The sequence below is a fragment of the Crocuta crocuta genome, unplaced genomic scaffold (genome assembly GCF_008692635.1).
Source record: "Crocuta crocuta isolate KB4526 unplaced genomic scaffold, BGI_CrCroc_1.0 scaffold226, whole genome shotgun sequence".
Taxonomy (NCBI): domain Eukaryota; kingdom Metazoa; phylum Chordata; class Mammalia; order Carnivora; family Hyaenidae; genus Crocuta; species Crocuta crocuta.
The window spans coordinates 1,600,870-1,628,080 of record NW_027530997.1 but is presented as its reverse complement, the minus strand read 5'-3'; positions in this window follow the sequence as shown (position 1 = coordinate 1,628,080).

The window sequence follows — 27,211 nt, the reverse complement described above, 5'->3', positions numbered from 1 at the left end:
TACTTTCTGTATCATCTCTTCCCATAGCCAGATGCAAGCAGTGGGGGCTGGAAGTCATTAAGAAAGAGAGCTGTCTCTGTCACAAGGGCCTCACCAGTTAATGTAGTAGCCCTTTGTTAGGAAGAGCACTGCTGTGCTGACCACATAGCATTTGCTATCCCTCTTCTGAACCATGACGCTGTTGATGGCATCTTGGTGTGAAGAAAAGCCACCAGCCCTCATACTTCAGTAATGATCAAGGCACAAGATTTAATAAAGCTGATATAAAAAAATGAGAACAGGTGAAGAAACTCAATAATATTTACCTCTTCTAATGCTCACTTCTGTAAAAACAATCATTTTTTGCTTGATTGTTTTGAAACAGAATACGTTTTGACATAGCCATTTTGATACAGTCAATTTAATATAGCAGGAAAGAATGGCCTTGTTAAAGCACTAGATTTAGATCGTGTTTCTTGTTCCTCAATTGCCAAGGCCTTTTACTTCATACCTTATTCACAAATGTCTACAATTAGATGTTACCTTTATAGGAAAAAATAAAGATATATGCTAGGATTGCAATATATGCTAGTTTCTAAGGGAACATCAATTTTGTTTCCCAAATTTTCAGTTTACAGAAGTTTCATAATATTAAATGTAATAAGTATATGGAGAGACAGTTGTCAGAAGTGTAATAAAAAACTGGGTGTCCTAGGCCATTTGAAGATAATAAGTGACCCCACTGTTTTCAATACCACTTTTCCATGGGTCTTCAAGTTCATGGGGGGAAAATCAGAGAATTGAATACAAAGCAATCATGGATATAGGTGAGGCCTGAGAGAATGAGCATGGGCTTATCATTACAATTGGTGAATATTGTCTCGCATGCAAGGCGTTAAGTATTGACTCCCAGATGCAGGCAGTTTGTGCCAGACTGGGACTTATCCCCATCTTTAACCCTCTGCTTAAACTTCTGTCCAGCCCTAACACCTGCTCTCTGCACAGAGCCCACCCCAACCCTCATCCTTACTGTAGGGTGAGGTTAGTTCAGAGATAGGGTGAGGCTGATAATAATAAAGGCTGAAAGCTATTAAGCTTTTTTTTAAGCCATGTCAAAAACAACCTTGCATCAAAATTGCACATCAAAGTGGCATGTCAGAAAGCTTCTAGCATCAAAATGCTTTGTCAAAGAAATTGCATAGGTCAAAAGAGCCCTATCAAAATGCCATGTACACATCTAACTGTTCATAGCCCCATCACAAAAGAAGACTAAGACATCCTAAGATTAATGAGAATTCAAGATGTCACTAAAAGGCCCCAGAGAAGAATAGAGTGGGGATATTATGGAGGATGGGGGAGAGGGTAGAAAAGTAAGAATCAACCAACCAAACAAACAGGTAAGCTAAATAAGTTAAACAATCCTTCACTCCTTTTTGTTCTTTTACCCTTAAGCTGCTGAAGGACTCATCTCAAAAGTATTTAAATATTCTTTTCATCAAAACTTCAGTTTAACCTCTCACACAGATTAGCATTAGCCACTTGACACAATAGTAAGGTTTTTTCCAACCACCTTAAAACATGGCTTCCCACCAAAGTGGCAATTCAAATACATATGAAGCATAGAAATAAAGTGCTTAGGAAGGATGAAATGTAATACAATTTTCTGTAAAAGCCAAATCCCATTTTAAGAAAATCTTAATGGTCATGGGATAATTTATTTTTTTTTCAATAATAATATATTTTGTAAGTGGTTCAGTTTGAAGTAAGGGTAACCAAGGGCATCATTTTCCTGTCAGAAACAAGATCTATTAGAACAGCTAACAGACCTTTTTCAATTATAATTTCTTTATCTCATAAATGAAGAAAATTCTAACTTTGGCTTTGGGTTTTAACTTTAGGGTTTTTGTTTTTTTTAACCCCCCCTAGATGCCACATTAAATACATGATTTGAAGACTGAAACACTGGTCTAAGAAGTAAGATATTTTATATGGCTTTAGGGTGAGAACTGTAGTCACCAGCAAGAGATAAGGAATGGCTGGATTCCTTGCATAAGGAACATTTTGCAAAGACTCTACTGATATATTTAACATCAACACGGGGTCTCTTTGTCAAGATGTGCATAAGGTCCTACATGTGCATAAGGTACTTTATCTGACTTTTTTTCATAATGGCATAGTTTTCTGTCTGTCTCTAAAAATTCCATTCCAGATTCCAGTATGATTAAGCTCATGGTCTCCTTCCCTCAAGGGTATCTAAGATTCTTCCTTACTCTTATCAATAGCTAAGAATAATACAGTCCCCAAAATAGGACAGTTATTACCATAACCATTATATTTTTGGAGATTTTATATTCCTTATTTTTTCTCATTTCCCAATTTCTTCTTTTTCTGTTGTTATCCATATTTAGTGTTGATCCAGGTTGATCCTGCACTGACATCTTACATGCAAGTTTGCTGATAAAGGAATAGTATGCTTCTACTCGTCCTGGAAGTGGTTGAACATATTTGGACCTGCTCCCTAATCTCACCATTTTTCCTGTTCTGACCACTTAAGTTAGGACTCATCTCTAGCTGGATCAGTTGTAATGGGTAGTGGATCCCTAATACAACTTCTAAACTTTACTATAGTTTCACTGATCAAGAACATTGGTATTAAAGCTGTGAAAATCTCCACATTGACCATTACGGTTTGAGGAAACCCGGCCAATTCAAGATCAGATAGTTTAGCAGGACATCCACAATTATGGGGATGGGGGGAACAAAGAGATAATTATTTGTGCTTGTCTTTCAAATCCCTGAGATAAATAAACAATATTTTTGCAAGAAATTAAATTGCTACTTTATTCAGACGTGAATTATAAAGAGCACAAGAAATAAAGAATAATAATGACACCATGTTTAACCTGTTTCCCAAAACTGGTTATAGACTCTACATCATTTTAAGAGTCTCATGCCTTTCATTGCTTTTATTTTGTTTCTGTTTTCTGCCACTACTTTTCATTCACACAACAAAAGCTATGGAAGAAGGATGAAATGTACTTTGACAAAACAAGGTGCTAAAAATATAAATAAAGAATATGTGACAGCTCTGTAGCTACTGGGTGAAGAGAGATGAGAAAATCCCCCCCTTTCCTCTGTGTTTCCTAAGAATACACAGAAATGAAGAAATAACACATCTTACACATAGGTCTCAAATGAAATATTCACTGTTTAACTGAATTATTGTAAAATGATATGATATACATTTTTATGAAAAAAGCATGAATCATAGTTTTTTTCTTCAAAATATTTGACTATAGGGACACCTGGGTGGCTCAGTCAGTTAAGCGTCCAACTCCTGATTTTGGCCCAGGACATGATCTCACTGATCATGAGATCGTGCCCCAAGTGGGGTTCTGGGCTGACAGTGCAGAACTTGCTTGGGCTTCTCTACCTCTCTCTCTGCCCCTTGCCCACTCAGGTACACACATGCATGCACACATGCTCTCTGTCTCTCAAAATAAATAAGTAAACATTAAAAAAAAAATTAATACAAAAGGCAACTAAAAAACTTGAGAAGTTTACGCTTCTGAATTGTGTCTTAACTGAAGTTGAGAAAGCCATGTCAAAACCTAAAGAAAAATTGCACGCAGTGAAATGTAGGTCAATACGCCTCCCAAAAGCACATGCACAACCCCTCATATACCCACATACCCATATGCATACACATCCATGCACAAACACATGCACGTTTCCCACCTCACACATACACCTCCAAAGAGCTGCTCAAACGTGCAGCAGAAAACATTTCCACAAAAATAAAGATGGTTAACACAGGGCTGTAACTACAAAATGGGGAGTTAATTACTTTTGGGGAACATTTTTCCTGTTTCAAATAAAAGCATATTTCAAATAAAAAGACATTAAAAAAGCATATTATATTTCAAGAATATTTAAATTATTTACGTAATCAAGTTGAGGTGTTAATATTAAACTTATATTTGGCTCTTTTCACATCACCTGGTTCCATTTTCTCCTTATTTTATAAATGGAGAAAGTAGAGTCTAGAAAAAGTAAGTGGATTTTGGACACTCACTGATAGAAACAGGACAGGAACCCTGGACTGATCATCTTTAGTTTTATGCTTCTAACTATTGCTACCTCAGTCCCTTCCTCTAGTTTTCACATATTTCAGGAATATATGATCTTTCCTTCTTTAGAAATTTAGAGCTTAATTAATTAGCTACTATAGTTTGTGCAGAAGGCTGCAGGTATATCAGGTCCCTCCTCTAACTCCATTTTTTTTAAGTTATTAATTTTGAGAGAGAGAGTACGCGAGCGAACATGAGCAGGGTAGGGGCAGACAGACACTTTCCTTCTTGTATGTCTTGTATACTTTCTTATCTATGACTTTGAATTGAACGGCTTCCACTAACTGGAGCTGTAATCACAATTTCTTGAATGCCTACTGAGTATCACAGTGTTAGGAACTTTACATGCATTAATTCATTTAATTTTCACAGCAGCTTCAATAGATAGTATTGAACTATTATTATATTATTAAATCTACTGTATAAATGAGAAGACTGAGGCTCAGAGTTTAGTAATCTGTTTATGATTACACAGTTAATAGTTGGTTAAACCAGGCTTCAACACAGAGCTGTCCGTCTCCTCAGCCCACATGCTTTTCTGCAGTCCTGCCTCGTGATCCATGCACACTGAAGCCCTGTACATGTGAGGTGGTAAGAGACCTGGTCTCCCTTAACTTGTAACTTCTTACTCTGTCAAACTTTTATCAACCATCCTGCTAACTTTGTGTATATTGACTTTCATTTCATCATGTGACAGCATCATTTCATTCTCACCAACTTAATTTATTTATTATTTTTTATTCTTTACTTTTTTTTCATTTTAGAGAAAAAGAGAGCAAAAGCATGAGTGGGGAAAGGGGCAGAGGGAGAGAGAGAGAATTTAAGCAGTCACCACGCTAGCATGGAGCCCGGCATGAGGCTCGATTCCATGGCCTTAGGATCATGACCTGAGCTGAAAAAAATCAAGAATCAGCCTCTCAATTGACCTATCTACCCAGGTGCCCCCTCCCCAACTTTTTTTTACAGTTTATTCTCCTGCTTAGATTGTAATCTTGCTGAAGAATTTCTAATTTCTTTTTAAATGGTGTCTGGCATCTTATGTTTTCTCCAACATAATAACTCTGCATATAACACGAGGGCCCATCAAATATAGCCTGAGGGCGAATGATTTAAAGAGTATAAATTACTGTGATTTTAAAATACATAATTAAGAGTCATAACCACTTTGGCCCCTGTTCTCCATATTCATAAATCATATAATAATGTAATAAAATATATTTTGTTAGGATGAAATAGTAATTATGAGGATAGCTATTACTTACTAAGTAAACACTATGTGACACTCATGAGATTAGATTCTTATAACCACCTACAAGCACTTATCCTCATTTTGCAACCAGGGGAAATCAGAGATCAGAATGCATAGGCAAGATACTTCAGACTCTGGAAGTGAGTGAGAGAGCAAGGATTCAAACTCATAACCACTGGCTGTAAAGTTTAGACTCTGTCTGCTATACCATCTAAAGAGATAGCATATGTTAATTTGCTTTGTTTCTTGCAAACAGTAAGGAAGTATTCCTTGATTCTTAAACATAACCAATTCGAAAAAATATGATTGAGTTAATACTTTTCTTCAGGGAGAAAAAGATAAACTATACATGTATGCCTGATTTTTTAAGTATTGATTTTTAAATTGTCAGAATGAAAAGAAAAATGATTTTTTTAATAATTGAGGAAATAAACAGAGTTGTCAATGAAATGATCTTCCTGAGGAACAGAACTTTGTTTTATTCACCTTTGAATTCTTGTCATTTTTCTTTGGCCCTCATACAGCAGAGACGTCAGAGTAAAAAAATACATGAATCAAAATAGGTCTATACTTTCTAGCACTGAGACTGAAACAATACTATGCTTATCACTCAAAGAAACACATAATATGATCTATATCCTGATGCTTCATGCAGTCCTCATAACCATGGTAAACTGGGCTAAATCCCTCTGGTGCCCCAATTTATCAGCATAGACTACATAACACATAGTATAAATGCGGATTCGTTAGCCTGAACTCTAATGTGCTATCTAATTAACTTCACTTCTGATTTCTGGGTGACATCAGCTGTTTCTATAGAAATGTATATAACATAAATTGTATCAAAGTTATTTTGAATTTTTCACTATAACTTGTTGACTAAAAATTAATATAGTTGGTACTGTTAAAGATATAACATATACAATATCGATCAGAAGGAGAACGTATCACTATGGGGAAAAAGAAATCAATGTTAATTCGCAGGAAAAAAGCAAATTTGAAATAATATTTGAAATCAAGAGTTATGTAAAGGTTACTAAGTTCTTGTAAATAAGCAAAATAACAATGCAAAAACTGCAGTGATTATGCTTTATTATAACAATGTGGGATCAGAATGTATGAGGGAGTTTTTGTAAGCCTTATTTATATACTAAATAATGTGATGTTGTCACTCCTGGTTGCCATGGCAATAGGGCTCCTACTATATAGTTATATTATTATAAGGAAAGCCACATGCAAATTTAATAAATAGCATTTAGAGATAGAAGTATGTGCTGTCTAGTCCTATCATGGGAAAAATCTGGAGAGAAATCTGACATGGATCATGCCAGGAAAAAAGTATGAGAGCATGAATTTGTAATATTTATCAAAGATTAGGAGGCTAGGTTCAGTATATATGCTACAGTCTCTCGCTATGTCACAATTTCTTTCTCCTACTCACAGTAGTCAAGGTCACTGTACACAATTAATTATGTAGCTGCAGATCCATCATTTGTAGCCAATTCTATCCACTGACACCAATGCTTAGAAGAGAAACAGATTAGTAATCACAGAAATACAGTGTCCTTATGATCTGTGCCAATGGGTATGTAATCAGAGTAAAAGTATTCAGATGCTTACTAAAGTTGCTATCCTGCTCCTAATTATCACCCAGGAGAATTGTGGGCACCAGAAGGAATGGTGGGTGGGGAGAATAGGAAGCAATGGGTTTTGAGAGTTTGCACAAAAGTAGGACATTCTGAACAAAACTACCATTAAATGCTACCCTCATTTAATGCTTAGATATATTTGGAGACACTCTGATCATGATAGTTTTTCTGTTTTAGGTGTTGGATTATCCACCTCAAGGTGTAACATACTCTTCTGTATTAAGATGTCCAACTCATTCATATTCATTAAGTGTAGCACGGTAACTAAGAGCACTATAAGTCAGATATTTCAAGATTATTACCAACTGCGGTAGAGAAGTGCTATGTATCTTTCACACACCGAGTGAATAAGCATGGGTTTGGAGCTCAGATAAATCTCCCTAGAGTCTTTACTTTAGTCTTTATTTGGTGGAATGACTTTCACTTTCTTTTTTTTTTAGTGTTTTTTTAATTTTTTTTTTTTTAATTTTCTGAGAGAGAGAGAGACAGCGTGTGCAGGGGAGGGTCAGAGAGAGAGTTAGACACAGAATCTGAAACAGGCTCCAGGCTCTGAGCTAGCTGCCAGCACAGAGCCCGACGCGGGGCCCGAACCCACGAACCGTGAGATCATGACCTGAGCCGAAGTTGGATGCTCAACTGACTGAGCCACCCAGGCGCCCCTCACTTTCTTTATTCACACAAAGTGCCATCGTTATCTTATTCACTGCCAATTTTAATGAAAAAAATAAATAAATATTATGGTGCTTTACATTTGAAAGCATTGTTTTGCCAGCATTCCTAAACAGCATGTAGTACATTTTTCTTTTCCGAGTGGATGTATAGAAGTTAGGAGAGGAAGAAGAGGAGGCATGTTTAATTGGGTCCCAGTGTCAACAGTATTTTGACATCCATTTTTATAAAGGAGCTAAATAAAGCTTCTGACCAAGAATGTGTGTGTTTGTGTGTGTGTGTGTGTGGCGTACAGCAAAGAAACTGGGAACTTACTGATTGTCATGATAGTTTAATGCGTCCTGGTATATATGAAGATTTCATTCTAAGAAGCAATACATTAAATCATAGGGACTGCCATGTTGGTAGATCCTTGTCCCCAGGTGCAACAAGGAAGACAATCCCAAAAATAGTTGTACAATCACACGACAGTACGCAGTTTCAAAGTGTTCATTAAGGGATCCAGAATGCTTACAATATTTTTCCATTTACTTTAAAAGTAAAACACAAAAATAAATAAGTAAATACTTATGGAAAATTCTGAGAAACCTCAAAAAAAATCCATAGATGAAGAAAGATTATAAGACCCAGCTCACCTTTCATTTTCTTGCCTCAGATCAGTCTATACTTTTACTTAAACTTAGTCAGTCAGAACTAGCATTAAAACTAAGCTACAGAATCCAGAACCTCCCTTCCCCAGTAATATTATCAATAATAACAAGATCCAACATATGGCAGAGACATTCATACCTAATCATACTATTCTTATTGAAATTATTTTCTTTCATACAGAGAGAGAGAGAAAGGGAGAAAGAGAGAGACAGAATGTGAGGGGGGAGGAGAGAGAAAGGGGAGGTTGTATCAATTGTTAAAAAACAATTCTTTAAAAAAAATTTTTAAATATTTATTCATTTTTGAGAGACAAGTAGAGTATGAGTAGAGGAGGGGCACAGAGAGAGGGAGACACAGAATCTGAGGCAGGCTCCAGGCTCTGAGCTGTCAGCAGAGTCTTGTCTCAGAGCTCGAACTCACCAACCACAAGATAATGACCTGAGCCAAATGTGGACACTTAACTGACTGAGCCACCCAGGTGCCCCCAAAAAAGAATGTTCTTAAAAGCAGCCAGTACTCTATCAAGTGTAGTAGCAGGTATAATTATTTGTGTTTGTGATTGTAAGATACTTGGCTTACCTTTGAATTTTATTATTTAATCACATCTGTATGTAGGATAAAAATTCACATTCATTTTCAGAGATCTACAACATTTACTATGCCTCTAAGCTAATCTTTGTTTCAAGTAGCTCATTAAAATTATGTTTATGTTAGAGGGAATAAAATTGTAAGTCAAAAGAAAATACTGATTTATCCCAGTCGTATATTTACATAGCCAATCTATCTCAACAAAAATGCTCACTAGTATGTTTTTACCAATTCCCTAAAATCACTGTAAAAATGTCCCTTTCTCTAAAGAATTATAAACACACCAATGGACGTACCCAGTAAGGTCTGCCTTACCCACCCACCTCCAAGATCTCTTTTCTAGGTTGCTTCAGAACTCAAAAATAGACAGGATAGCAGAAATTCACAATCCAATCTCCCACAGCTGCTTTTTTATTCTTTTTAATCATATTTCTTCAGACTCTGATAGACCCACTGTGACCTTACCACTAAAATGAGTACGTCCTATTCCTTTCTTTCCCCATTCATTAACTTTCTAAAGTCTTCCCCTGCCGTAATTCTGACAGCCTGTAAGGGTTCACAATAGTGCTTTTTCTAACTTGGATAACCGTCTTGGCTTTCCTGAACCATTTTTATTTATAAGCTGTAAGATGAACATTCTCTCTATTATTGTTTGATTTTTAAAGCTCTTGTGCTCGCCACATGTCCCAAACAAAAATCTAAGAGTTTCGTTGCTTAGCAATATATACTTTATAAAATGTATTTAAATAACAGGTCTTTCAATCCTGACAAAAAAGTTACGTTCAATTTTTCAATATGTCATATTTAGCCATGTAAACTCACTTGCTATGTTTCTTAACACGCCACATGTCAAATTCATCGGAATAGGTATATATGTGTGTGTACTTGTTAGTATGTGTGAAGTGTATAAATGTATATGGGTACATATGCATATGTGTAACATATATATAGTGTGTCTGATTTTAAAGCATTTTCTGTGTGTGTTTATGTGTGTGTGTGTGTGTGTGTTTAGCGACAGTTATAGTCATAGTTATATTTGGGGGTGGGAGGGACAGAGGGAGAGAATCTCAAGCAGACTCTACATAGTGGGGCCTGATCCCACAACCCTGGGATCATAACTTGAACTGAAATCAAGAGTCAAACACTCAACCAGTTGAGCCATCCAGGTGCCCCTGACTTTAAAGCATTTTGATATCAATGTGGCATCATCATCATTATTATTACTATATTACAGATAAGGAAACTGACACACAAAGGAAACTGAGACTCACAGTGGTTAATATTCCATCCAGGGTCACAAAAGTTGTAAATGACAGAGACTGAGATTCATTTGGAATGACTCCAAATCTAACACTTTTTTTTCCTACGACATTTTTGCCTCTCATAAACAATCCCATAAGAATTTTCTTAGATTTTCCCATCTCAATGTTGGTTTTTACATCCATCTTATCATATTGTTTTCTAATACCGGGGCTCTAGTCCAAGAACTAATTACCTCATTTCTTCAATAATCGTCTTTTAAGGTTAATTGACTCCACTTCACTTCTGTGTTTTATATAGCTCCCAGTTAAAACTGTTTTAATGCCCTTGCCTGCTAATTCCAACAGCTGTGACAGTTTTGGGAACATTCCAAATGATTGATTCTTCTTCTCACTATGGGTCATGTTTTCCTGCTTCATTGTATGCCTCACAGTCTTTGACTGGATACCAGAAATTATGAACTTCACATTTGTAAGTGCTGAGTATTTTTTTATTCATACAAAATTCTTAAAAACATTCTTTGGCTTTGTTCTAGGGTGTAGTTAAGTTGCTTAAAGACAGTTTGACTCTCTCAGGTTTTGCTTTTATGAGATGTTAGGTGGGTTTCATGCTGTCCAGAGTCTAGACCTAATTATTCCCTCTCTAATTGCCTCAAATGATTCTTTTGCCTACCCTTGGGCATTAGTCAGACTGGAAACTTTCATAGTTCATAGGGCATTGGGTAGAGTTCTTAAAAGGCAGTTTCTCAATATTGGGGAATAATTAGCTGTAGACTAAGTGTTGTTCTGGTCAAGCCATTCTTCCATTGGTCAGTGTAAGAGAGGTTTACATTTTTCTATTTCATACTGATTCAGCGATTAACCCTAAATTTTATATTAGTCTTACTTTCTCTAGGCCAATTTCCTTATTCCTCATCAAACTTTAGTTTTCTGATCTGTAAAACAAGTAACATAATAATATTCATCCACACTGGGTTATTGTTAAGGAAAAAAATATCAGACAATGAATGTGAAGTTTTTAGCTCTTTCCTGACATAGAGCACTCAGTAGATTTTAACCATTTTGATTATTACTGCACATAGGTGAAATGCCTGTGTGATTTTAAGGTTAAGTAGAATCTGATTTTGCACCATCTTCTCCATCTGATTTATTAGTTTTGGCCTCGCAAATAAATTCTCTAGTTTTCCAATGAGGTCAAACAAGGAGATATTTGCAACAACATGGATGGACCTTGAGGGCATTATACTAAGTGAAGTAAGTCAAACAGAAAAAAATAAATAACATGGTCTTACTTATATGTGGTATCTAAAAACAAACAAACAGGTCACTGAGAATAGTTTGGTTGTTTAATCCAAGGCAGGGTAGCAGGGAGGGTGGTGGGTAGATAAAATGGGTGAAGAAGTAAAATAAATCAGTCAGAGAAAGACAAATACTATATGATTACTCTTATATGTGGAATTTAGAAAACAAAACAAACACATAAAGGGAAAAGAGAGAAATCAAGAAACAAGAAACTCCTAACTATGGAGAACAAACTGATGGTTACCAGAGAGGACATGGAGGGGTGGATGAAAAAGGTGATGGAGAATAAGTAGTGCACCTGCCGTGATGTGCACTGGGTGATATATGGAATTGTCGAATGACTATAGTGTACACCTGAAACTAGTATAACACTATATGTAAACTAACTAGAATTAAAATAAAAACTTAAAAAAATAATAAAACAAAACAAACAAAAAAGAAAGTTAAAACCCAAAACACAACAAGGAGACAGCTTCTTGGTTCCGATCTCAGACTATAAACAGGTATCGCATTCAGTCTATTCAGTGTTATGTTTTTTGGATTTTGTGCTTCCTGTTGATTTCTCTATTTAAGCTGGCCCCTAAGTGTAATGCTAAACTGCTATCCAGTGTTTCTAAGCATGAGAAAACTGATGTGCCTTATGCATGTTATATAAGCTTTCAAAATGTTTTTAACATTTATTCATTTTTTGAGAGACAGAGAGTGAGAACACAAGTAGGGGAGGGCCAGAGAGAGAGGGAGACACAAAATACAAAGCGGGCTCCAGGCTCAAAGCTGTCAGCACAGAGTCCAAGACGGGCTCAAACTCATAAACTGCAAGATCATGAGCTGAACCAAAGTTGGACGCTCAATCAACCAAGCCACCCAGGTGGCACTAGACAAGCTTTCTTCAAATATGAGTTAAATGTTATCATCCCTGAGTTCAATATTAATGAATCAACAATATGTGTGGAATAATATATTTTAAAAAGAAACACACATAAAATAGGTAGTGTATTGATCGGTTGATGAAAATGTTGTAACCAGATGCTCACGTGAACCTAACCCTGTATTTCTTTTAGGAGCAATGGTTTAATATTAGCTAATTCAGTGTTTGCAGTGACTGTATAGACATATCTGTTGTGAAAAATGAGAACTGACTGTAGCTAGTGTCCTACCCTTATATTATTAATGAGATGACTAATAAAAATAAAAACAATAAAATAATTTGATATACAAGTGATTATAAGAATCACTCTTTGAAATGTGTGTCTGGATAACTTAGAAACTTCTTTTGAAATGCTAAATATTTATCTTTTTTCAAATATAAATAAATTCTTGCCTTCTCTCTATATCAGGGTCCTTAAAAGTGTCACATGGCTTATCATATCTGCCAGATGACTTATAACTTGAACTGAATAAAGTTAAAAAGAAGGAAATTGCATTTTGAGGTTTTTTTGACAATAAACTGGAATGATGTTTCACAATTGTCTACTGCATAAAGGATTAATATTCTCTGGAAATAATACTAAAAGCACAATCAAAAAAAGTATTTTTTAAGGATAAAGAAGCCAAGTGAGTAACTAGTTTTCAAATGAAAGAAACCTCTAATCTCATTGATATGTATATATTTATTCTACATTATTTCAAATGATCCAGATGAAGTAAGGCTACGATACATTTTCCAATAATTTCAAATCCTTACTTATGTCATTTTCTTTTAAAGAGTAGATTACAGTTACAAAAGGAGCCTCATATTTACAAATCTCATTATGGATATCATTTTAGAAAAGGATTTTGGAGTTTTAACTTATCTGGCATGACTCATTCAACCTATTTATGAGTGTGTCCGTGTGATTTTAAATTACATAAGGTATATAAATATAAATTGTTCTACATACTACCTGGTAAATTCATTCAATTAAAAATATCCACTGAGACCTAGGGAGAGAGTGAAAGATGTAAAGATTCATTAGCTATGGTCTAAGTTTCCAAGGAGCTGACTGTAAAAGAAAAAATAATGATAAGCAAATAATCATAATAGAAGATGGTATTTTTATGATGAGGACATTATGGAAACAGAGAGAAATTTCTAAGCCAACCTAGGAAATGGGTACACCTAACATGGAGTATCAGCTTTATTTATTGTCACAAAAACCTGGTAGCTACCAATATATCTTGTAATAGGTGAATGGATAATAAATACGGTGGGTACATGACAATGAATTTGTTTTCAAAATCAGACAAATACAACATTGTAAATATGTGCAAAAGTAAGACAAAAACATTTAAGAATTGGGGAGATCCAAGGAAGGAAAAAAAACTGTAACAAGAGAATCAAATATATTACAAATATATGAAATCAATTCAATGAAAGAAACTGAAGGAAAAAGTACTGGCCTAAGTAACTGGAAACATGTAGAATCTCTAAGAGAAATGACAAAGAAACTTCACATAGCTGTATTCTAGTTGATTAAGATACAGGGATATGGGGTAAGACTTCAGGTTCTGCTACACATATATACTGCAAGTAAAGAATTAAGCAAATATAAGGCTGATGGTGGGAGCCAGGTTTCTCATAGTCAGAGTGAAATTTGTAAATATGCAAGGGAGGAGGTTAGAATGAACCATATATTAATGGATTAGAATTGGAGACATTAATATGAACTCATGATTAGTTTCATAGAGTTAAAGATGGTTGTATATAAAAATATTTATAAATATATGTACATACATACATATACATAAGATTACATACATACATGTATATACATACAAATATATGTACAGGTTAGCATACACACACGTTTCCATGCTATGACAGCTGAGAAGGCCTGATACCCCTGTAGGAGCACAAACAGAGCCCGGAGCTTGTTTCCTAATACCCTCTTCAGCAAAAAGAAACCAGTGTCCTGGAATAAATGACTAATTCTAAGGAATATATTTCCTTGGTGCAGGAAATATACAGTAAGAGGTTGTAGAATCTTAGAGAGCTTGAAGAGCACTTGAGGAAGTGCTCAACAAGAAGAAAAAAACTGATGGGGGAGGGTATGTCAAAGGGGCACAGGAGCCACTAAAAGACAAGACAGAGGCAAGATGGTGGAGAAGCAGGGAGCTCTGTACATTTCACTCGCCCCATCTCTCAAACCGAGATGGCCTGAAGCCATAACACTGAACTGCGTTAGTTTGAGAGGAAAAGAGACAGAGTCCGCTGAGCAAACAACCTCATAAGTGTGTGAGTGTGAACTGGGGAAGATAAGAATGGGCCGGGACCAGAGACACGGAGGGAGGAGAGGGAGTTCTCTTTCTGGGGAGCCGCAGTGAGTTGAGGGGAAAAGAAAAAGCAGCTGAAACTTCTCATAGAATAGTCCCTGAAGAAGAGAAAAACCTTGGCTCAGGATGGAGAATGATCCTGATTTCAGCTCTGGTGCTGACTTTGGGCTGGGTGCCCCTGTCCCAGGTGGCACCAGGAGAAACTGCTCCTCTGTTCTCCTGGCCTGATCTAGCAGGGAAGTGGCCCAGCCTGAAACTGCTCCGCTGCTCTCCCAGCTCAATTCCCGGCTGGGAAGGACCCGGCCTGTGGGTTTATATTTTGGGTCGTATCAATAAAGTGTGGGGACTAAGATCTGGAAATGAGGCATGGCTTGGGACATAAAAAATGGTCCACCTTGGCTATGCCTGCAGCACAGAGAGATCGGACTCAAAAGAGTAAGTTGCAACACTTGGTTCCAGAGGGGACTGGGGAGCCGCCATTTTTCTCCCCACAATCAGCAGGGCAGGACAATCATAGAGCATCCCATGGGATGCAGTGGAGGCTAAGACCTGCCTACACCAAACCATGCCCATCCACTAGAGAGCTACTTTTTTGTTTGTTTGTTTGTTTTACCAGAGCCCCGGGCAAGGCCAACATGAATGCACTGCCATGATTAATTCTAGACGAATTCTTTCTATTCAGATATATTTTCCCTCGTCGCATTCATATCCTTCCCCTCTGCTGGACTGGGCACTCTGGTCATTGGTTTGCTTAAACAGTCACATTTAATCCATTCTCTAGATGTATATAGATGTATATTCTACACCTCCACTACTACCTTTCCATCTCTCTCTCTCTGGAGTAATCAGACTATATAGTTTTTCTGAGTAACATTATCTTTGTTTCTTTCTTCTTGCCTCCTACCATATTCTCTTCTTTCTCTCTCTGAATTAAGCCTCTTAGTCTCTCTGCCTGGTCATTGTCTAATTTCACTTCCCCCCTGGACTGTCATTTTTCTCTTTGTATATGCTCTTCCATCAGCACTGCATACACCCAGCTCTTTATTCGTAGCTGGGAATTCTGGTGTTATGCTTTTAGACTGTCCTTTGACTTTTGGGGTTTTTTTTTCTTTTTTTTTCTTCTTTTTTTTCCTTCTCTGTTTTTCCCTTCTTTTTTTTTCTTTTTCCTTCTCCCTTTTGATTTTCTCATTTGCTGGATTTATCTGTGCATTTGCATGCCTTTGTTCCCTGTAGTGTGATTGTCGGTTTTCTTTTCCAGGGCTACCTCAAGAAGAAAGCCAAAGTACACATGGTGGAGAGTGTCAAATACCACTACGAGTAGGAAAATAAAATAACCAAAGTCTCAACAAGAGAGACCAAGAGACATATTCAAAGAACACTCCCTGAATGGACAGGCTCTGGACAGTCAAAGAGCCTTCTTTAATACAGCAGTACTTATAGGTACAGAGTGCATAACAAGCTTTTAAAACTAAAATGATGAAAAGGAAGAACTCTCCTCTAAAGAAATTCCAGGAAGAAATGACAGCTAAAGAACTGCTCAAAGCAGATATAAGCAACATAACTGAACAAGAATTTAGAACAATAGTCATAAAATTAATCACTGGGCTTGAAAAAGGCATGGAAGACATAAGAGAAGCTATTGCAACAAAGACTATGAGCCTTAAAAATAGTTGTGATGAATTAAAAAATGCTATAAATAAGGTGCATAATAAGATGGAGGCGTCCAAGGCATGAATTGAAGAGGCAGACAGGAGAATAACTGATTTAGAAGACACAATTATAGAAAAAGAGGAAGCCGAGAAAAAGGAGAGATAAACTGACCCAGGAACATGAAAGGAGAGTACGAGAACGGAGTGTTCGCATTCAAACAGAACAATATCCATATCATAGGAATTCCAGAAGAGGAAGAGAGGGGGAAAGGCACTGAAGGAGTACTTGAACAAATTATAGCTAAGAACTTCTCCAATCTTGGGAAGGAAACAGGCATTGAAATCCAAGAGGCATAGAGAACTCCCCTCAGACGTAACTTGAATTGATCTTCTGTACAACATATCATAGTGAAACTGGCAAAATATAAGGACAAAGATAGAATTCTGAAAGCAGCTAAGGATAAAAGGGCCCTAACATAGAAAGGGAGACCTATCGGAGTAGTTACAGACCTATCTACTGAAACTTGGCAGGCCAGAAAGGAATGGCAGGAGATCTTCAATGTGATGAACAGGAAAAATATGCAGCCAAAAATCCTCTATCCAGCAAGCCTGTCATTCAAAATAGAAGGAGAGATAAAAGTCTTCCCAAACAAACAAAAATTGAAAGAATTCATCACCACGAAACCAACCCTACAAGAAATGCTAAGGGGGACTCTATGAGTGAAATATTGCAAGGTACCAGAGACACCACCACATCCTACAAAGACCACAATGACTCTAAATCCACATTTTTCAACAATAACATTGAATGTAAATGGGCTAAATGCTCCAATCAAAAGACATAGGGTATCAGAATGGATAAAAAACCAACACCCATCTATTTGCTGTCCACAAAAGACTCATTTTAGACCTGAGGACACCTTCAGATTGAAAGTAAGGGGATGGAGAAATATATATCATGCTACTGGAAGTCAAAAGAAAGCTAGAGTAGCTATACTTATATCAAACAAACTGGACTTTAAAGCAAAGGCAGTAACAAGGGATGAAGAAGGGCATTTTATAATAATTACAGGGTCTATCCATCAGGAAGAGCTAACAATTATAAATGTCTATGCACCGAATATGAGAGCACCTAAATAAATAAAACAATTAATCACAAGCAGAAATGATCTTATGGATAAGAATGTGCTAATAGCAGGGGACTTTAATACTCTACTTACAGCAATGGGTAGATCAAATAGACAGAAAATCACTAAAGAAACAATGGACTTGAATGACACATTGGACCAGAGGGATTAGACAGATATATTTAGAACTCTATATCCTGAGGCCACAGAATTCACTTTCTTCTCAAGTGCACATGGCACATTCTCCAAGATAGATCACATACTGGGTCATAAAGCAGCCCTCAATAAATATAAAAGAACTGAGATCATACCGTGCACACTTTCAGATCACAATGCTATGAAACTTGAAATCAACCACAGGAAGATGTCTGGAAAACCTCCAAATATGTGGAGGTTAAAAAACACCCTACTAAAGAACAAATAAGCCAATCAGGCAATTAGGGAAGAAATGTAAAAATATATGGAAACAAAAGAAAATGAAAATACAGCAATCCAAACTCTATGGGATGCGGCAAAGGCAGTCCTAAGAGGTAAGTACATTGCACTCAAGGCCTATTTCAAGAAGTTAGAAAAAGTGCAAGTACAAAATCTAACAGTGCATCTAAAGCAACTAGAGATAGAGCAACAAGAGTACCCCAAACCCAGTAGGAGAAGAGAATAATAAAAATCAGGGCAGAAATAAACAATATAGAGTAAAAAAAAAAAAACCAGTTGAACAGATCAATGAAACCAAGACTTGGTTTTTTGAAAAAAGAAACAAAATTGAAAAACCTCTAGCCAGGCTTCTCAGAAAGAAAAGACAGAGCACCCAAATAGACAAAATCATGAATGAAAATGGACTTATTACAACGAATCCCTCAGAAATACAAAGAATTATCAGGGATTCTATGAAAAATTATATGCCAACAAACTGGACAACTTAGAAGAAATGGACAAATTCCTAAACACACACTACCATATCACATGGGAAGAGATAGAAAATCTGAAGAGACCCATAACTAGTGAAGAAATTGAATCAGTTATCAAAAATCTCCCTACAAATAAGAGCCCTGGGCCAAATGGTTTCTCTGGGGAATTCTACCAGACATTTTTTTTAATGTTTTATTTATGTCTGAGAGAGAGAGAGAGAGAGAGAGAGAGACTGCGTGAGCAGGGGAGGATCTCAGAGAGGGAGATACAGAACCTGAAACAGGCTTCAGGCTCTGAGCTTGCTGTCAGCACAGAGCCTGATGTGGGGCTTAAACCCACGAACTGTGAGATCATGACCTGAGCCGAAGTTGGATGCTTAACTGACTGAACCACCCAGATGCCCATCTACCGGACATTTAAATCAGTTAATGATTTAATGAGTTAATACTCATTCTTCTCAAGCTGTTCCAAAGGNCATAACTAGTGAAGAAATTGAATCAGTTATCAAAAATCTCCCTACAAATAAGAGCCCTGGGCCAAATGGTTTCTCTGGGGAATTCTACCAGACATTTTTTTTAATATTTTATTTATGTCTGAGAGAGAGAGAGAGAGAGAGAGAGAGACTGCGTGAGCAGGGGAGGATCTCAGAGAGGGAGATACAGAACCTGAAACAGGCTTCAGGCTCTGAGCTTGCTGTCAGCACAGAGCCTGATGTGGGGCTTAAACCCACGAACTGTGAGATCATGACCTGAGCCGAAGTTGGATGCTTAACTGACTGAACCACCCAGATGCCCATCTACCGGACATTTAAATCAGTTAATGATTTAATGAGTTAATACTCATTCTTCTCAAGCTGTTCCAAAGGATAGAAATGGAAGGAAAACTTCTGGATTCATTCTACAAAGCCAGCATCACTTTTATTCCCAAACCAGACAGAGACCCAGCAAAAAAAGAGAACTACAGGCCAATATCCTTGATGAATACGGATGCAAAAATCCTCAACAAGATACTGCAAATTGAATTCAACAGCACATAAAAATAATTATCCACCATGATCAAGTGGGATTTATTCCCGGGTTACAGGGCTGGTTCAATATTCGCAGATCTATCAATGTGATACATCACATTAACAAAGAAAAGATAAGAACCAAATGATCCTGTTAATAGATGCAGAAAAAGCATTTGACAAAACACAGCATCCCTTCTTAATAAAGACCCTCAAGAAAGTCAGGATAGAAGAAACTTAGTTAATCATCATAAAAACCATCTATGAGAAGACCTCAGTTAACATCATCCTCAACGGGGAAAAACTGAGAGCTTTCTCCCTGAGATCAGGAACACGACAGGGATGTCCACTCTCACCACCGTTGTTTAACATAGTGCTGGAAGTCCTAACATCAGCAATCAGACAACAAAAGGAAATAAAAGGCATCAGGATTGGCAAAGAAGAGGTCAAACTTTCACTTTTCGCAGACGGCATAATACTCTACATAGAAAACCCGACAGACTCCCCCAGAAGTCTACTAGAAATGATCTATGAATTCAGCAACGTCGCAGGGTACAAAATCTATCTACAGAAATCGGTTGCATTTTCATACACCAATAATGAGGCAACAGAAAGAGAAATCAAGAAATTGATCCCACTCACAATTACACACACACACACACAAAACATAAAATACCTGGGAATAAGCCTAACCAAAGATATACGAGATCTGTATGATGAAAATTATAGAAAACTTTTGAAGGAATTTGAAGAAGACACAAAGAAATGGAAAAATATTCCATGCTCATGGACCGGAAGAATAAATATTCTTAAAATGTCATTACTACCCAAAGCAATTTAAACATTCAATGCAATCTCAATCAAAATTATACCAGCATTCTTCTCAAAACTAGAACAAACTATCCTATAATTTGTATGGAACCACAAAAGACCCCGGAAAGCCAAAGTAATACTGAAGAATAAAACCAAAACGGGAGGTATCACCATCCCAGACTTTAGCCTATACTGTGATCATCAAAACAGTATGGTATTGGCACAAAAACAGGCACATAGACTAATGGAATAGAATAGAGAACTCATAATTGGACCCACAAATGTATAGCCAACTAATCTTTGACAAAGCTGGAAAGAGTATCCAATGGAAAAAAGACAGCCTCTTTAACAGATGGTGCTGGGAGAACTGGACAGCAACATGCAGAAGAATGAAACTAGATCATTTTCTCACACCATACACAAAAATAAACTCAAAATGGATAAAGGACCTGAATGTGAGACAGGAAACCATCAACACCCTAGAGGAGAAAGCAGGAAACAACCTCCTTGACCTCCACCGCAGCAATTTCTTACTTGACACATCCCCAAAGGCAAAGGACTCAAGAGCAAAATGAACTACTGGGACCTCATCAAGATAAAAAGTTTCTGCACGGCAAGGGAAACAATCAATAAAACTAATTGACAACTGACAGAATGGAAAAGATAGTTGCAAATGACATATCAGATAAAGGGCTAGTATCCAGAATCTATAAGGAACTCACCAAACTCCACACCTGAAAAACAAATAATCCAGTGAAGAAATGGGCAGAAGGTATGAAGAGACAGTTCTCCAAAGAGGACATCCAGATGGCCAATAGACACATGAAACAATGCTCAGCATCCTCATCATCAGGGAAATGCATATCAAAACCACACTGAGATACCATCTCACGCTGGTCAGAGTGACTAAAATGAGCAAATCAGAGAACTCTAGATGCTGGCGAGGATGTGGAGAAACGGGCACCCTCCTACACTGTTAGGGGGAATGTAAACTGGTATAGCCCCTCTGGAAAACAGTGTGGAGGTTCCTCAAAAAATTAACAATAGAACTCCCCTATGACCCAGCAATAGCACTGCTAGGAATTTACCCAAGGGTTACAGGAATGCTGATTCATAGGGGCACATGTACCCCAATGTTCATAGCAGCACTCTCCACAATAGCCAAATCATGGAAAGAGCCTAAGTGTCCATCAACGGACGAATGGATCACGAAGATGTGGTTTATCTATACCATGGAATACTACATGGCAATGAGAAAGAATGAAATCTGGCCATTTGTAGCAATGTGGATGGACCTTGAGGGTGTTATGCTGAGCGAAATAAGTCAGGCAGAGAAGGACAGATACCATATGTTTTCATGTGTAGGTGGATTAGTAGGAACTTAGCAGAGGGCCATGGGGGAGGAGAAGGGGAAAAAAATAGAGGGAGGAAGGCAAACCATAAGAGACTCGTGAATGCTGAGAACAAACTGAGGGCTGATGGGGGTCGGGGAGAGGGGAAGGGGGGTGATAGGCATGGAGGAGGTCACTTGTTGGGATGAGCACTGGATGTTATATGGAAACCAACTTGACAATAAACTATTTAATGAAGAAAATAAAATAAAAATAAAAGTGTTTCCAGTGGCCAAAGATGGAACAATTTGGATAGGAAATTAATAAAATAAATAAAGGAATATGGGATTATAGCCCAAAGTACAATATAAATATACATGAACCCATAGTGACATAGGTAAATGACTGGGAAAAAAAAATAAATGAGGGAGAAGAGATAAATCTCCTTTGCCTAAGAATTCCAAATAATGTAGGGACTCTGTCCATAAGGAGAGGGACCATAAATCTCCACTCTGTAGGTGTGAGCTGTGCAAAGTGACTTCCTTCCAAAGAGTTCAGTTAAAAAAAAAAAAAGGTGGGGGGTTGAGGTGGGCATAGAATAATCTTATTGCAGAGAAGCCTGACAGTCACCACCTCAGCCACTCGATATCAGCCAAGATTAATCATGTTGATTGTATATTTTCATGCTGTGGTGTGATAGAAATGGCACTTTACCTCAGTGATCTTCCTCGCAAATACTCACGACCCCCCTCTACTTGTGAAATAATTTCCTATAGAGGGCTGTTCTACAAAAGACTTGACCAGTACCCTCAAAGCCATCAAGATCATCAAGAACAAGGAAGATCTGAGAACCTGTCACAGCTAACTGGAGCTTAAGGAGACATGGAAAGTAAACAAATGTGGTCTCTGTGCAGAGACAAAAATGAGAAAATTGTAAACCACAAAAATGACTAAACATTCTCCTTTCCTAACATGAATGGTTGTTTGTTGCTTCTTAACTAATCACAATGTTAGTCCCTATCCTTTACCTCTACCTCCCGGATTTGAAAAAAAACAAAAAACAAAGTCATTAATATGCCCAATCCTGTATTTAGCCTACTTCCTGCTGGCACCCAAAGCAGACCAAACTTCCTGCATTCTCAAACTTCCTTCAAATTTCAAAATATAACCCAGTTCTTTAACCAATCTCTTCTTAAATTTTCTTATTGAGATGACCGATCATTTACCCATGACGTGCTGTGTTCCTTACTGTAATACTAAGACGCCCAATTTTGTTTGCGTACATCTATGTGCCTGCAGGTCTTAGCCTGGTGGCCATTGATCAGACAAGGGCCAGGACCAGAATGTAAGAACACATGCTGTGTTAAACAGCTAGGACTTAATCCTGTAAGCAGCGGGAAGACTGATTGAAAGACTTTTATCCATGGAATAATATGATTTAAACTGCATTTAAATTGGGATGTTTAATATGTAAACAAAGATCTTGAGGGATCAAAGAGTATAGTTTAGGGACTGCTCCAGCCATGCCTGAATCTGAGGACAAGGAATGAATGGAAGGGAAAGTGAAGGATCTGAAAGACATTTAGTAGGCAAAATCTGTAGTCTGTAGTAAGTTTAATGAGAATAGAGTGAGAATAAACCTTCAGTCCAGGATATTGATTACTGGTTGACCAAATTATCATCTCGCAACTGACTGACTCTCTAGAGGTGCCCACATTGCAGACCTGTACAGGAAAGGCAGCATGAGAACAGAATGGATAAGGGACTCACAATTAATTACTTGGATTAAAATACAAGGCAGATGCTGTTTCCACATTTAAAATTCTACCACGGTAATATAGTACCAGTGTTCTTAGATTAGAGGCATTTTGAATTCAAGGAATGTACAGTGTTCAGTATTGCTTGATAAAAAGTGACAAAAAGCACCAAGAATGTATACTTGATTTTTAACCTAGGAGAAAGACCAAGAATTGACAGTTTACCTGGAAGAATGTAATTCAGTCCTAAATAAACAAAGATATACCCCGATGAAAGTAAAGATGTCCTCAGAATATCATTAGTTACACCCGACTGAAAACTTCAGAAGAGCAGGGAGTGTCTGTCATGTCTCTTATTTTATTCTTGGCACCCATTCATCATACCTCCTGGTATATAATAGGTGCTGTAGCACCTATAGCAGTAATTACTTAATTAACAGAAAATGTAGCCCTGGGGCACTTGGTTAAGTGCTTGACACCTGATTTAGGCTCAGGTCATGGTCTAATGGTGGTGAGATCGAGCCTGGCCATGGGCTCTGATCTGGTGGCATAGAGCTTGTTTGGGATTCTCTCTCTCCCTCTCTTTCTCTGCCCCTCATCTGCTCATGCTCACTCTCTCTCTAATAAATAAATACTAAAAAAAAAAAAAAAGAAAAGAAAGAAAAGAGACAATGTAGCCCTATAACAGAACCCAACAACACCAATGACAGGTTCTGGAAAGAGTTGTTTGAAGATCTAAGCTATTTGCAGATCTAAAACACAAAAGCCAGAGAGAGGCTATAGCAGCAGAGGTTAAATCAGGTTAAAGTAGCACAACAATGTATGCCAGGAGGGAATGTTCTCATTGGGGATTCTAAGGTAGAAGAGATGCAAGCATCAACTGCTCAGAGAAGAGGAAGGATATCTGTGTCTTTGGATTTTCGGTGAGTATAATAAAGTCATCAATACTAGTTACTGTACTAGGACACTGGATGTTGAGTGAGCTGCAATAGTTTCTCCATCCAAGATGGGGGATGGCTAGAAAGGTGAATCAGCAGCAGCTGGGATGCTGTCATGTTGGGAGCAATTCTGAGCCCACTAGCGGAGAAAACTCCTGGTGAGGTTAAAGGAAGTTTGCACAGTCACTTGCCAATGAGATGACGACCGACATCCACCCCCACTCAATTATTTCTGCTTGAGCACCAACCCCCCAGGCACCTTGTTGATTGGTATCGGGAGTGACTTGTCCCCTTATTCTGACCCTGGTATGATGATTAGACCTTGGGAAGGAACTTATTGTGGGAAATTCTTTTGATTATGGGAACAGTCATCATGTCTCCAGCAGGTCCTGTTTCCCTTCATACTTTCCCTTGAGCTATGAACAGACTAATGACCCTTACTCATAAAAGACTAAACTTTATATGTACAATTCTGTTTCTACCATTGTATTAGTCCAAGATGTTCATACAGCTCAACATGTGAATCAACTAACCAAAGCTGTCTCTCATGCCCTAGCTATTTAAGAAATCATAAAACTAGACACAAAGGTAAATATACTGAAAGAAGCTATTTTATGTATTGGAAATGAGCTAAACTCTTTAAAGGTATAGTTGGCTCTCTGGTACCATAAAGAATATAACTGGAAAATCAAGTCTTGCCTGGAGACAAAGAGCCTAACTTAGGGAGAAGGAACAGATAAAGGCAGAACATAAGTTACCACATATACCTTTGCTAACTGATGATGTATAGCAGTCCCTTCCCTAAGGCCTACATTCCACAAACACCTTCCCTTACCCTGGCAGCTGTGATGAAGATGGATAAGAGTATCTACAAACCTATGACTTAATCTTAGTGTTATTAAAATGTGAACACCCTGTTATTTTCTTAGTTACTCAACGGTACTATAATTGGTACATTTTCCAAAAACATCTTATCACAGAGAACTATCCATTGTAAAATTCCATTTTCTGATGCCATGTTAATGTTTGACCTATAAATAAAGACACCAAAACCAACAGGGCCGAGATACCTGCCTGGTGACCAGAAAGATTCTTGTGGCTCTCTCACTCCCTCCCTAGCCAATACCGTCCATCCTTCAGGGTCCCCTGGACCCCAGCTGGAGCTGGACTCTGGCACTTTCACACTGTCATCCTATCCCTAATCTAGATTCTGGCAGATTCCATGAGATTATTGGGGCGCCTGAGTGGCTCAGTCAGTTAAGCATCCGACTTCCGTTCAGGTCATGATCTCATGGCTTGTGAGTTCAAGCCCTGCGTCGGGGTCTGCGCTGACAACCAGCTCAGAGCCTGGAGGCTGTTTCAGATTCTGTGTCTCCCTCTCTCTCTGATCCTCCCCTGCTCACGCTCTCTCTCTCTCTCTCTCTGTCTCTCAGAAATTAAAAGAAAAAAAAACTTTAAAAAAATTCCATGAGATTATTTGAAACCCGGTATGGAGAAGTATGAGAGAGACCTTTGCAAAACCATCAGAAAAATGGAGAGTGGAGCAAGAGGGAAAACAGTGACAGCTAAAGTTAACAAAGTCTTGCTAGAACAATAATAGGTAAGCCTCAGTGAAAATGGAGTTATGATCAAAATCAAACCCAAGCAGTTTTATGTAGGTATCCCTCTGTATCCAGTTTAACTGCTGAATACATTCATTTTTCATTGATCACTAATGTAAATACCCTCTAATAACTTTATGAGTAAAAATATCTGGTTAAATTTTAAAAAATAATTTCATTCTCAGGAGAAATATCTAAATTGGGATAGATTCTATCCAGGGCAAAGGAAGAGGCTTTGAAGTCCAAGCAGTAAATATATTATGATTCCCAAAGCTTACAAACCGTCTTACACAATGAATAATAAAATACACATATATTCTAAAATAAGTTCACTGAGGGAACACTTGGGTGGCTCAGTCAGTTAAGCATCTGACTTTCAGCTCAGGTCATGATCTCACAGTTTGTGGGCTCAAGCCCCAAGTCAGACTCCATGCTGACAACTCAGAGCCTAGAGCCTGCTTCAGATTCTGTGTCTCCCCTTCTCTCTGCCCCTTCCCTGCTCATGCTCTGTCTCTTTCTGTTTTTCAATAATAAATAAATGTTTAAAAATGTTTAAATAAGTTCCTTGAGACTTTTTAATTTTTCCTTCCTTCCCTTTCTCTTCTGTGCACACAACTTTGTGAATCTTTCTCCGTGGATCTTAAAATGGCCGTCATCAATATTCATCTTCTAGTCCTACTATCAGGATAATTCTCCACTCACCCAGCCCCTGGACTACAAAGACAAGGTGAATTTTCCTTAATGATTTGTTCTGCTTTGCTTTTGACTCTCACTTGCCAAGCAGACAGGAAAAACACAACTAGATTCCCGAAAATTAGTTAAAGTAAAATTTAAGATGTAAAATAATACCAAATAAAATGACAGGTGCTGTGGATAATTAAGAAAGCTACCACAGTTAGGGGCCATCTCAGTCAGCATCTAATCAGTTGCTTTCACTAAGCAGAGTGTTTGATTTTCAATCTGGCAGCATATTTTGTTTTCATGTAGACATCATTGGCCATACTGGTAGACTCATGGCTTCCTCAAAATAAAGTAAAGCTGCTCCTCAGCAACTTCATTTTAAATGAACATAATGTATCCAAAAATTGAATATTGTCAAACACTCTGTATTAATTAATCTTTTATATTTTTTGCATCAGTTTAATTTTCCTCTGGCCTCAGTCCATTCACGTCTTTTAATACCAAGGTTACTAATTATTGCTTATTTGTCATATGGATGCACTAAGTGAAACACAATCCCTTGAAACAAAGAAAAAACAAAATAAACAACAAGCTTATCTGAGAACAAAAAATGTTTTATCTGAAAGAAAGAGACAAAAGCTCATGTTGCCATGAATAAGATAATTTTTTAC